Source organism: Cheilinus undulatus, linkage group 22 (assembly GCF_018320785.1).
Source record: "Cheilinus undulatus linkage group 22, ASM1832078v1, whole genome shotgun sequence".
NCBI lineage: Eukaryota > Metazoa > Chordata > Actinopteri > Labriformes > Labridae > Cheilinus > Cheilinus undulatus.
The window spans coordinates 30,050,861-30,063,236 of record NC_054886.1 but is presented as its reverse complement, the minus strand read 5'-3'; the positions used below and the strand labels follow the sequence as shown (position 1 = coordinate 30,063,236).

The 12,376-nt window shown below is 42.0% G+C and overlaps 1 pseudogene; it reads right to left on the bottom strand.

Moving 5' to 3' along the window:
• Nucleotides 1-1,187: 1,187 nt before the first annotated feature.
• LOC121504071 lies at nucleotides 1,188-12,095 on the bottom strand (annotated as a pseudogene).
• Nucleotides 12,096-12,376: the final 281 nt, after the last annotated feature.

Here is a 12,376-nt window from a genome sequence, read left to right as displayed (position 1 = left end):
CAGCACTGAGTCCTGCCACATCCAGAAATACTCGGATGACACTGCTATCATGGCATGTATCAGAAATGGACAAGAAGCCGAATACAGGGATCTGATAAGTGCCTTCAGTGACTGGAGTCACAAAAACTGCCTCCTGCTCAACACCTCAAAGACAAAGGAAATGATCATAGATTTCCGCAGATCCAAACCCGCTCTTCAGCCAGTGAACACTTGTGGTGTGGACATAGAGGTGGTGACAACATATAAATATTTAGGTGTACACCTGGATAATAACTTGGACTGGTCTAAAAACTTAGACTTCATCTACAAAAGGGGCAGAGCCGCCTCTTTTGCCTGAGAAGACTCCGATCAATAGACATCTGCAGTAAGATGCTGCAGATGTTTTATCAGTCTGTGGTGGCAAGTGTTCTGTTTTATGCTGCAGTCTGCTGGGGAGGCAGTGTAAAACACAAGGATGCAAGGCATCTGAACAAACTGGTGAAAAAAGCTTGCTCTGTGGTCGGAATCAAGTTGAACTCATTGGAGGATGAGGTGGAGAGACGCGCACTGAGGAAGGGGGAGGCCATTCTGAGAAACATGGATCATCCACTTCATATCTCCCTCAGTGAGCAAAGAAACAACGGTGGTGGACGGCTTCTCTCTCATCGCTGCAGGATGGAAAGATATAGAAGATCTTTTAAGCCATCAGCAATCAGACTAATAAAGTTATTATTGTATTGTATTGTATTATTTGGGATAAGTGCATCTTGATAAGCATATATCTCAACATTGTATCTCAACAAGGAGTTTTAATATAATGCCCTCATATGAAGAGAGTGGGTTTAATGCCTGCATATTGCCAATACTAAAGACAAACATTTCTACATTTGTTTCACTTAAACTTTGTTTTTTTTTTTTTATAACATTTTTTCTTCCAAAATTGTCACTATGAAGCAAAAAGTTTGATGAGAAAATAAAAATGATCTTACAAAGCTTTATATATTTTGTTTGAATCTTCATACAGGAAGTATGATTATGTTAAAGCCTTATTTTTTAAGACCTTTTTTTTTCGACATTTCTCTATTTGTAATTTGATAAATGTTATAAATGGCTTAAATTTATTCAAACTGGTCTAAGTTAAGGATTCATCAGGTTGAACCCACATTTCATTAAACATCATCAAAAAATCATAAATAATGTCTCAATATTTTATTATGTTTTATTATGCAAACTTTTCTCATTCTCAATGACAATAAGCTATGTCAAATGGATTTCATTAGTGTGGTCTTTTTTTTTTTTCTTTTTTTTTTTTTTTTTTAGTAAAACAGGAATCAATGGTCCATAGAGAGTGAAGCTGACCAGTTCTACAGTCAGTCTTTTCTCGTTGCTTCTGCCTTCTTTCAGATACAACCAGTGTCCTCTTGTTGCAATAATGTGAGGCATCCTCCCAATAGAAAGGCTCGTTCAAACCTAAAGACCAAAAACTTGAGAAGTCTTTCAGATGAGAGGTGAAATATTTCTAAGACCTTGAGCTGAATCCAGTTGTTCTGTTTCTAAATCCAGTCAGGCTGAACTATAGAGAACACAGAGCCACTGAGGATGCTGGTAACCCAAACTCAAACCCAAATCCAACACCAAACCCAAACCCGACCTCAATCCCCAACCCAAATCCAAACCCAGGAAAGACAGGTTCAGTGAATGTGGTGCTGAAGGTGTGGAGGTGGATCACACTGTCCGGTGAGACTCCATAGAAGGACACAGTCCCAGCAGGGTAGTCCACATAGACTGCTACTCTTCCAGAGACAGAGGAGGAGGATGAGGAGATGAGTGAGGAGGACGAGGAGATGTTTGTCGTGGTGTTTTTGTGGCTGACGGAGTAACCTTCCTCAGAACAGCTCAGACTCCAGGACTGATCGTTTTGTCCAAAGACACATTTTTCAGTGTCTCCCTTCCTGCTGATTCCTCTGTAACTCACTGATACAGTAACCCCTCCACTCCACTCCACCTCCCAGTAACAGCGGCCAGTCAGACCAGTCCCACACAGCAGCTGAGGCCAGTGGTCAAATCTGTGTGGATGATGAGGATATGACTGATCCTCCGCAACATGTCTCACCGTCTTGTTGTTGTCAGACAGTTTGAGTTTTCCATTCAACGTGTTCATGTCCACTTCCAGCTCACAGGCGTCTGATGGAGAGAATGAGACACATCACAGCTGTCACTTATCATCTGTTCATTTATAATCATCTTTAGCCAATCTGTATTTGTGTTCTAGAGTTATTTTTTTCATTTGTCATTGTTTGTTCGGATCAATAGAAGATTCCTGATCAAAATTTATCATTATGTTCTCACAAATCATGAATTAAACCTCACTCACACTTCCTCAGACCAGGTTTGAGTCTGTGTGGTCCACCATGGTCCAACCTGGAGGAAGGTTGAAAAAAAATACACTTAATACATTTAGTGCTGTGGAAAAGTCTTTGCCCCTTTCCTGATTTACTGTCAGATATCAGCCTTGCCCAGCTTAGGCCTATATCATCTGTAAACATTGTTTGAGGTGTTTTTTAATGCAGAACCAACAGACCTACACCAGATGAAGTCTTTCTCTATGTTCATCCTTATTCCTTGATTTTAAAAATTGCTCTTAAAGACCAAAGTTTTGGGTCTTAACTTCATCAAAATGTGGTTCCTGATTGTTTCTCTCTCAGTCCCTCTGTAGATCTGTTTGTACCTCAGTGAGTTCAGACTGCAGTGTGAATTCTCCAGTTGAGCTGACAGAAGTTTCTCTCCTTGTTCTCCCAGATGGTTGTAGCTCAGATCCAGCTCCGTCAGACAGGAGGAGCTCACGGCCGAGGCCAGGGACCCGCCACCTTCCTCTGTGACCATACAGCCAGACAGACTACACAAAGACACATGGACACAGAGCTCTTGAAATACAGTAGCATGCACTTAGGCTGATGTTGGCTGTAATAAGCTTGGTCTAATAGTGCACCTCACTTAAGAAAATTAAAGTTAAGTCATACGTGTTTTGATCGACTGATTTTGACCTTTAGGACCACTGGTTTCCAACTGTTTTCAGCTATACTTGACCTACACAGAGATGATGCATCTTTTCTCAGATCTTTGACCTGCAGGTGGCCCATATATGGTGCGATTATGGCTCCTGTATGCTTTAAATGTGTGCAAATGTCCAGACTTAGATTTTCACAATATTCAGTTTGTTTTAACTCACCTAAAAATTTTCAGTCGGCAATGTGGACTCCTGATTGCAGCAGACAACAGCTTCACTCCTGAATCTTGCAGGTCGTTGTTACTCAGGTCCAGCTCCTGCAGGCCAGTGGAGTTGGACCAGAGGATTGAAGATAGATCTTCACAGCTTTCCTCTGACAGGTTACACAAACTCAGCCTGAAAAAGGATCTCCAGTCAGTGGAGTCAACTTCATAAATTAAACAACTTTGCAAACAAACTAATTGTGACGCCATAATAGTGTGTGGCAAGTCTTCCTGGTAAACTGAGCCCTGCGTAGAATCTCAATGTAAATGGACTGCTAAATTTTTACCTGAGAGTTTGTAGTGTCCTGTCTTGATGCTTCAGCCCAGCAGACAGCATTTTCACTCCTGAGTTCTGCAGGTCATTGTAACTCAGGTCCAGCTCTCTCAGACTGGAGGACTGGGAGCGGAGGACTGAGGACAGAACTTCACAGCTTCTCTTTGACAGGTTACAGCAACTCAATCTAAACACAAAGATCAGCAAGTAAACACAATGATTTAAAACACCGAAAACACCCTAACACTGAAAACTCCCTACTTGCCCCACAGAGCCTCTCCGACCTCTTTCACCCATACACCTGCAGAACCTCTAGTCCTCAGACACTGGCCTGCTAGAGCCTTCAGGACTGCAGTCCCCACCCTATGGAACACCCTCACCGCATGTATCTGCAATGCCCCCTTTTTAGAAACATTGAAAGAACCCCTAAAGTACCGTCAAGTCTTGCCCTGCAACTTGCCTTAATAATATTAATAGTTTTCTCAGAGATGATACCCCCTTCTTCCTCGGTAACCTCGGGATGCATTCACTGGCAGTGGCCAGGGTACTGGACTTGAAGTCCATCCAGGGAGTCTCAGGATCTTGAGAGGCATCTGGTGCTCTAAGAGTGGCCATTACCCCAGCTGCATATGCCTACAATTTTGGGCTCCCCAAAGTGCTCCCCAATCTGATTCAAGCGGAGTCAGCCTCCCTGGGGCCTCTCAGGTGCAACTTCCCAGTTGTGACCAGAAGCCAATGGTGACAACGAATGAACTGGGCAATCCCTGAGCAACCTCCAGTGTCTACCTCATAGTACATGGTCAGTCTCCTCCTTTGTGACACCATCATTGAAATACCAAGTCCTGCACCATGAATCAGGTGTCTGGAACCATGATCCAGCAAAGCTCAACCTCCGACTGCTGGTAAAGTCAAGGAGCATTGAGGAGTTTTCATCTCATTCTCCAGAGCCATGTGGACCAACACATGCTTTGCCTTCATGTCAGTGCCAGGCCCAAGCCTACCGCCAAGTTGAGTCTGGTGTAGAACACTGTCTTTGCAGAGAGTTCACTCACTGCTGTTGGAGCGTAGACTGCAATGAAAATGCAGCAGTAAATGTTGCAACCTTACCTCCAATTTCAAGTGAGCCAGGTGGGTCACTACCACCAGTTGGGGGCCAGTTGGCTCGCCATCACCACTGTGGCGTCAATCAGCACACGGAACCAGAAGTGGGTTTATCCACCCTCACAAATCTCGCCAGTGCCAGGGAGCCTGATCTCTGAAAAGGCAGAGACGGCAATCCTGAGCAGAGCCAGTACCCTCAGAATCACAGGTATGCAAGAGTCCTCCTGAAGAGTAGTCATGTTCCAGGAGCTAACCTGGAAAGATTACTTCAAGCTGAGCAGAAACAGTTGAAAACCGGTTGACTACACAACACCTGGATCCAGTACCTTAGCATACAGAAGAAAGTCAGAGTCTCCAGGGCTTTGGTCCTCCTGGTCTTAATATACTCTTGTGAGGCCTGAACATTGACTGATGGCCAGAGGGGCTGGCTGGGCTTCTTTGTCACAGTTTCTCTTCAGCGCATTTTTGGGCATTGCTGGCAAGACTGTGTGTCTAATGCAGATGTGCTCAGAAGAGTGGGGATGGGCAGGGTCAGGTGCTTGATACAGGAACAGCAGTTGAGGTTGTGGTTTCCTTGGCCTGATCCAGCCCACTACCCGGAGAGATGGGGCTTGGACAAGACCAGAGTAGTACAGGACTAAGGTTGACGCAGTGAAGTGCAAAACCGGCAAATATTCCCTTACCTATCCAGAACAACCTGAAATGCCAACTGTTCACTGAAACCTACAATCTCTTCTTTGACAGCCCTTCTCCCAAAACAGTCAGGTGTCCATGGGTCCCATGAAGCTATATAAATCCAAGCTATTACCTTTATCATCAGAATATTTTAAAAACACACCTGATGGTTTCCAGTCTGCAGTGCACTCTTGAGTCCAGGAGACAACAGTTTCACACCTGAATCCTGCAGGTCATTGTTACCCAGATCCAGCTCTCTCAGACTAGATGACTGGGAGTTTAGGATTAAGGACAGAGCTCCACAGCTTATCTCTGAGAGATTACAGCCACTCAGCCTAAAGAGCAAAGAGAAAAGAAAATAATGTTTCTATCTGAACACATAAAAAAGGCATTGGACAGTTAAGAGTGCACATACAGAGCTTTGTTGGAGACTTTGACCACTGGCAGCAGTCTCAGGAGAGCCTCCTCTGAAGCAGAGAACTTCTTCAGATCAAACACATCCAGATCATTTTCTGCTGACAGCAAGATGAAGACCAGAGCTGACCACTGAGCAGGAGACAGTTCATCTGTGGAGAGGCGTCCTGATCTCAGGGACTGTTGGATCTCTTCAACTAGAGAACGATCATTGAGTTCGTTGAGACAGTGGAACAGATTGATGCTTTTCTCTGCTGATTTATTCTCACTGATCTTTCTCTTGATGTACTGGATTGTATCCAGATTGGTTTGCGAGCTTTTTCCTGCCTGTGTTGTTAGACCTCGAAGAAGACGTTGATTGTTCAGCAGAGAAATACCCAGGAGGAAGCGGAGGAACAAGTCCAAGTGTCCATTTGGACTCTGTAAGGCCTGGTCCACAGCGCTCTGATGGAGATGTTTGAGTCTATGTTTGAAATCAAAGATTTTAGAGATCCAGGAGATTGTCTGTCCCTCTGACATCAGATTGACTCCAGAGTTGGTGAGGGTCAGGTGAACGTGAAAGGCAGCCAGGAACTCCTGGACACTCAGATGGACAAAGCAGAACACTTTTTCCTGGTACAGTCCTCTCTCCTCTCTAAAGACTTGGGTGAACACTCCTGAGTACACTGAGGCTTCTCGCACATTGATGCCACACTCCATCAGGTCTGATTCATAGAAGATCAGGTTTCCGGTCTGCAGCTGCTCAAAAGCCAGTTTCCCCAGAGACTCAATCATCTTCCTGCTCTCAGGACTCCAATGCTGATCCATCTCAGCTCCTCCATCATACTTGACATTCTTCAGCTTGGACTGAACCACCAGGAAGTGGATGTACATCTCAGTCAGGGTCTTGGGCAGCTCTTCTGTCTCTCTGGTCTTCAGCACCTCATCCAGAACTGTAGCAGTGATCCAGCAGAAGACCGGCATGTGGCACATGATGTGGAGGCTTCTGGATGTCTTGATGTGGGAGATGATTCTGCCGACCTGCTCCTCATCTTTGAACCTCTTCCTGAAGTACTCCTCCTTCTGAGGGTCGGTGAACCCTCTGACCTCTGTCACCATGTCAACACACTCAGAAGGGATCTGATTGGCTGCTGCAGGTCGTGTGGTTATCCAGAGACGAGCAGAAGGAAGCAGGTTCCCTTTGATGAGGTTCGTCAGCAGCACATCCACTGAGGTGGACTCTGTGGCATCAGTCAGGATCTTGTTGTGGAAATCCAGAGGAAGTCGACACTCGTCCAGACCGTCAAAGATGAAGACGACCTGGAACTCTTCAAACCGGCTGATTCCTGTTTCTCTGGTTTCAGTAAAGAAGTGATGAACAAGCTCCACCAAGCTTAACTTCTTCTCTCTCAGCACATTCAGCTCTCTGAAAGTGAACGGAAAAGTGAACTGGATGTCCTGGTTGGTTTTGTCTTCAGCCCAGTCCAGAGTGAACTTCTGAATTAAGACTGTTTTCCCAATGCCGGCCACGCCCTTTGTCATCACTGTTCTGATTGGTCCATCTCTCCCAGGTGGGCCTTTAAAGATGTCTTCTTGTCTGATGGTTGTCTCTGGTCTGTGGGGTTTCCTGGATGCTGTTTCGATCTTTCTGACCTCGTGTTCATCGTTGACCTCTCCAGTTCCCCCCTCAGTGATGTAGAGCTCTGTGTAGATGTCATTCAGAAGGGTTGGGTTTCCTGCTTTTGCAATCCCTTCAAAGACAGACTGGAACTTCTTCTCTAGGTTGGATTTGAGTTTGCGTTGGCACACTGAAGCAGCAGTTCCTGAAGAAGCAAACAAGAGGAGATATTAATGAAAGGCGAACTGTTAAAGTGTACTTGTGCAGCTCTTTTTCAACCATAAACGTTTGGGATTGCTGGGAACCACCTGAACTTTCCATTGTATCATATCACCAAGAAAACCATGCTCTTACTGTGCCATATACACTCAGCCAGCTCCTTCTGCTCCATTCTCCTCAGAAAGTCCACTGTGATTTTCAAAAACGCCTCTTTACTGCTCCTCTGCTCTTCATCCTCACTCTGACTCTCTGAGCTTTGTGGGTAACTTTGAATTAAAACTCTATGAACTCTCTTCAGCTCGTTCTTCACAAAGGTGATAATATTCTCCTCTAGCATCTGGAAAAAACAAAACAAGAAAAAACAAAAACATCAAAGTTCAATGGTTAGAACAGAACCTTTGGTTTTTTCAACAACAGCTGATTTAAGTGAACCTGTGATGTACGTACCATAAATATGTGGTCAAGTTCTTTGTGATGCTGCTTCTCTGAGTGATCACTGGAAGGTTCTGACACTTCCAACTGGACTCTGTAAAAAAAAGCACCATGTTTAACCCATAAGGACCCACTATAACACAGGTGTCACATGACCTTTAAATGTCCTGTAAGAGACCTTATATTGCGTTTTTCTTTACTTAAACTAATAAAGTCCCTGATTGAAATGCACTGAACGTTCTGATGTGGTCATGTGAATTGTTAAATAATTTATAAGTGGAAAAACTGAAGTAGGTGAAGAAAAAGTGGCATAACTTGTGAAAGCAGTGGTGAAAAGGGTTCAAAAGAGGCATCAACGGGATTAAAATGGCAATAAAAAAAATCTTAGAGAAATGCAGCAAGAGAAAAAATATGGAGAAAATTGAGAGAAGTGGTTAAAAGTGATGAAAATAGGTTGAAGAGGCAAAAACTGGTTAAAAAAAAAAAAGCCAGATAAACTTGTGAAAACAGGTCAAAAACTAGCAAAAATGAGGTCAAAGTGGGAAAAAATACAGTTGCAGAATTTTTATAAATGGGCAAACATAGTGAAAAGTGACAAAAATGGGTTACAGAAAGGCAAAAAGGGTACCATAATGGGCGAAAAATGGTGAAAAGCTGTTAAAAAGGGTTATAAAGTGGAAAAAAGTTGCAACAATTTGAAAGATGTAGTAGGAAAATGGGGTTCAAAATTGAATTAAAAGTGGACAAAATGGGCATAGAGTGGGAAAAGTGTTTTTTTGTTGTTGAATCTAGTTGATTTTGACTTATGCTGTATAAATGCAAATGAAAAGATAAAATTATGCCACTTTGCAATCAAGACTGAAAAGTAAATGAATTTTCCAATAATAGATGATAATAGATTAACCACAAAAGCCCAAAGTGACATTTACAAATAACATTTCCTATCCTTGATATTAGAGATAGGTGTATTTTTTTAAGTCAGAAATGTGTTGTCCATTGTCTACTGAGTCTGTGTGATGCCCTGCCATAATTTTGCTATGAGGAGTAATGGGTGTGGGCTCTTTTTATCGACAATTTTTTCAAAATGTCTTTCGATGCATTATGATGCTCTCCATTATGACATGAGTTTACCACATGAGCGTGAGATGCTGATAGTTCCTAGTTTGCCTTCGTTCTTACCTTTTATTCTCTGGTTGTTTAAAGTTTTCAGGGTGATCCATTGACCTGTCACTCCTCATGGACACACCGCTGGGTTCAGGAGAGTCTGCAATCTGCATCCTGATAAAAAAACAAACAAACAAACAAACAAAAAAACAATAAAAGTTATTGTTAATGTGTTAACAATAGACAGCTGTATGACAGAGAGAAAAAGCAGGTGCATAACTTCAGGCATGACCTTGTATTTTTAAGTAACAAAAAACAAAGGTAATGCACAGCTTTGCTGACTTTGATTTTCAACGTAATAATGAGAAGAAATGTTCACCAATAATATTCTCTGGTTTAAATGTTGACTCTCCAAGTATTTTAATGAGCACTCTATAAAGGAACAAGGCTTTTCCACTTAGAACAAAGCAGGTCTCAAAGATAGAGTGAAGCTGGTGGCTGATGAAGTACACAGATTGGAGGAGTAGGCTGGGCTAAGGCTAAAAAAGGACAGTAGGTGAATTTGGAAGATGAGAAGAGGAAGCTGGGTTAGAGTGACATCTGGAATATGGATAGTCATGTTAAATTCCTCCTTGGATGGTTTTCTGACCGCTACACCACACTAGGATGCTCTGGATCATGACATGAGTCTTTCCTCGGATGTTAATTGTTTTAGTGGATGAATTCTTACCATGAATCAGAAGGTTGTCCATCTTTAAAGGCAATAGGGCGACCCATAGACATGTCACTCTTCATGGACACGCCGCTGGGCTCATGAGGGCCGTTGCTCTGCATCCTGATACAAAAATATTCAAGTTATTGTTCATCTCCTGTCATGCCACACAAGGCTTACTGTGTGTTAACAAGAAATACTAATTACTGATTGATTGACTCCAACTAGCCACTTTGGCTGGTGAAATTTATCAGTGTCACAACCTCAGCATTCTCTGGTGGAGATTTGTCTGACTGAAAATTAGTTATGTTCATAAAACCAGCTGTGTTAACAGTCAGTGTTTTAATATTGGTATGAGCTAAATATCCATTAAAGAGGGAAATGGAGCATGTGTTTTGTCTCATACCAGACATTCCCAATATGGCATACAGCACGTAGTTTCCCAACAACAAAACTGTGGCTAGTGGAAATGCTTAGTGGCTAATAACTGTTCAAAAACAAGTAGCCACAGTGGCCAGTGTGCAAAAAAGTTAATGCAAAGCCCTGCTGCAAAGGCAACTTTTAATTTCATCAGGAGCAATATAACTCATAAAATGAAATTAAAAAAATATAATTTACAAATGTATATGATTAATTTAAAAAAACACAATAATCAGTGACAGCGGTCATCTCACCCCAGAGCTTCCTCGTCTTCACACAGAGAGGTTTTAGAGGGAGAGATTCCCCTCTCTGGTTCCACACACTGATCCATAGCAGGGCGCCCCCTGCTGTCCTTCAGCTGCTATGAAAGAATCAGAAAGAAGAGATTTTGTAGGAAACTTTGTTTGCTTGGAGACTTGCCACATGACTTTGTTTTGCATCTTTTGTTTTTCATTTTATTAGATTTTTTTCTCCTTAATATGTCAGTGAGGTCTCAAGTCTTTATTTAAACTCTGAACAATTTAAACTACTAGCATGTAGGCCAGCCTTTCAGGAAAATAATGGCAGACTTTATAGCTAAGTCATGAAGTCATGACATGCAAAAATGTTAAGATGCCAGAGAGATGTAGAAGAAAATGAGACGATCTTAAGGGAAATTAAGTAAACAATTAAAAAAATGGGTTAAAAATGGCCCAAATGGGTTAGATGTTACAATGAGTGGTAAAAGGAGGTTAATGAGTTGCCAAAAAATGGGCAAGGCAAACAGGGGGAAAATGGGTTAAGAGGGACAATACTGTTAAAAAAAAAAAGGCTGAATGAAGTTGCAAAAATGGGTGAAAAGTTTTAGAAATTTGTTAAAAATGGAACACAGTGGCATATATGAGTGAAACAGTAGGGAAAAGGGGATAAAAATAAATAATAGGGACATCAAAACCTAACCATAGCACAATTCTCCAGGTTTTTGGGGCCCAGCCAATTCTGTGGGCAGGCCTGCTCACACATATAATGATATTTCCACCATAAATGATAAAACAAGTTTAAAGGAGAAGAAAGGAGACTAGAGGTCTGACACAACATGGTGAAGATTTGTTTATTTGCTAAATAACAGTAAGTGTTTTATTTAAACAAAAATGTATATAAAATATACATTAAAGAAAAAAGAACCAATAATTATGGTTGTCAGATATAGTGCTTCAAATAAAGAAAATTGGTCTATGTATAATAATATTAAGAAAACAACTCAGAATAACAAGGCAATTCATCTCTAAAGTCTTGCTGACTGTCTCTAACAGAGTATGTGTTTCATCTCATACCAGACATACCCGATTTGGCATACAGTTCATAATTTCCCAACAACAAAACTGAGGCTAGAGAAAACACTAGGTGGTCAGTAACTTTGCGAAATCACAAGTCGTAGTGTCTGGTGAGCTATAAAATGAATTTAAAGCCCTAGGAAGGAAGCTTTAAATTAGCTGTTAGACTGTGGAATAAAGAATTATCACTGCTTCTTAAGTTTGAAATAAGCTTCAGGATTAAGCACTGCACAATGAATAATAGTGTTGATAAGTATGAAAGATTGAGACTGAATTTAAAGGAAATCAAACATCACATTTACAACAGAATGGCTTCACTAGAAGAAAATCAACATTTTGGACTCCTAGCTTCCTGTTAGCATTAGCAACGTTTGCACAACACCAAACAAGCAGCTCTGTCCCTGTGCTGAGCACGTTTCAATGAATCTAAATCTTTCAAATATGAAAAAAGGCCCTCACCAAACAAAGAGAACAGAAGTGTGACGCAGCAGGAGACAGACGAAGTCAGAGGAATAACAGACCAGAACAGGAAATACCAAAGTCCATAAACCTCAGCAGCTACAAGGAGTCAAAGGTCAGAGCCTCTATTTGACTGTAGGAAGTTTATTATTTTATGACACGACTTAGGCCTGTAACTCTCAGTTTTTAAGTGATCTTAGGATCTCAAACTGTTTATTTAATGGTTAATCTAATCTGTTTATAGCCCTTATCACTGATTGGCGCCCTCATGCTCACCTAGTACCCTTACTTGTCTCACACCTACCTCTCCTCCCCCTCCTGTATCAGACCGTCTACTGCTGAGTCTTTACAACCTCTGCTGCACCTTGACTGAACGTATTTGCAGATCCCATGATCGATGTCATGCT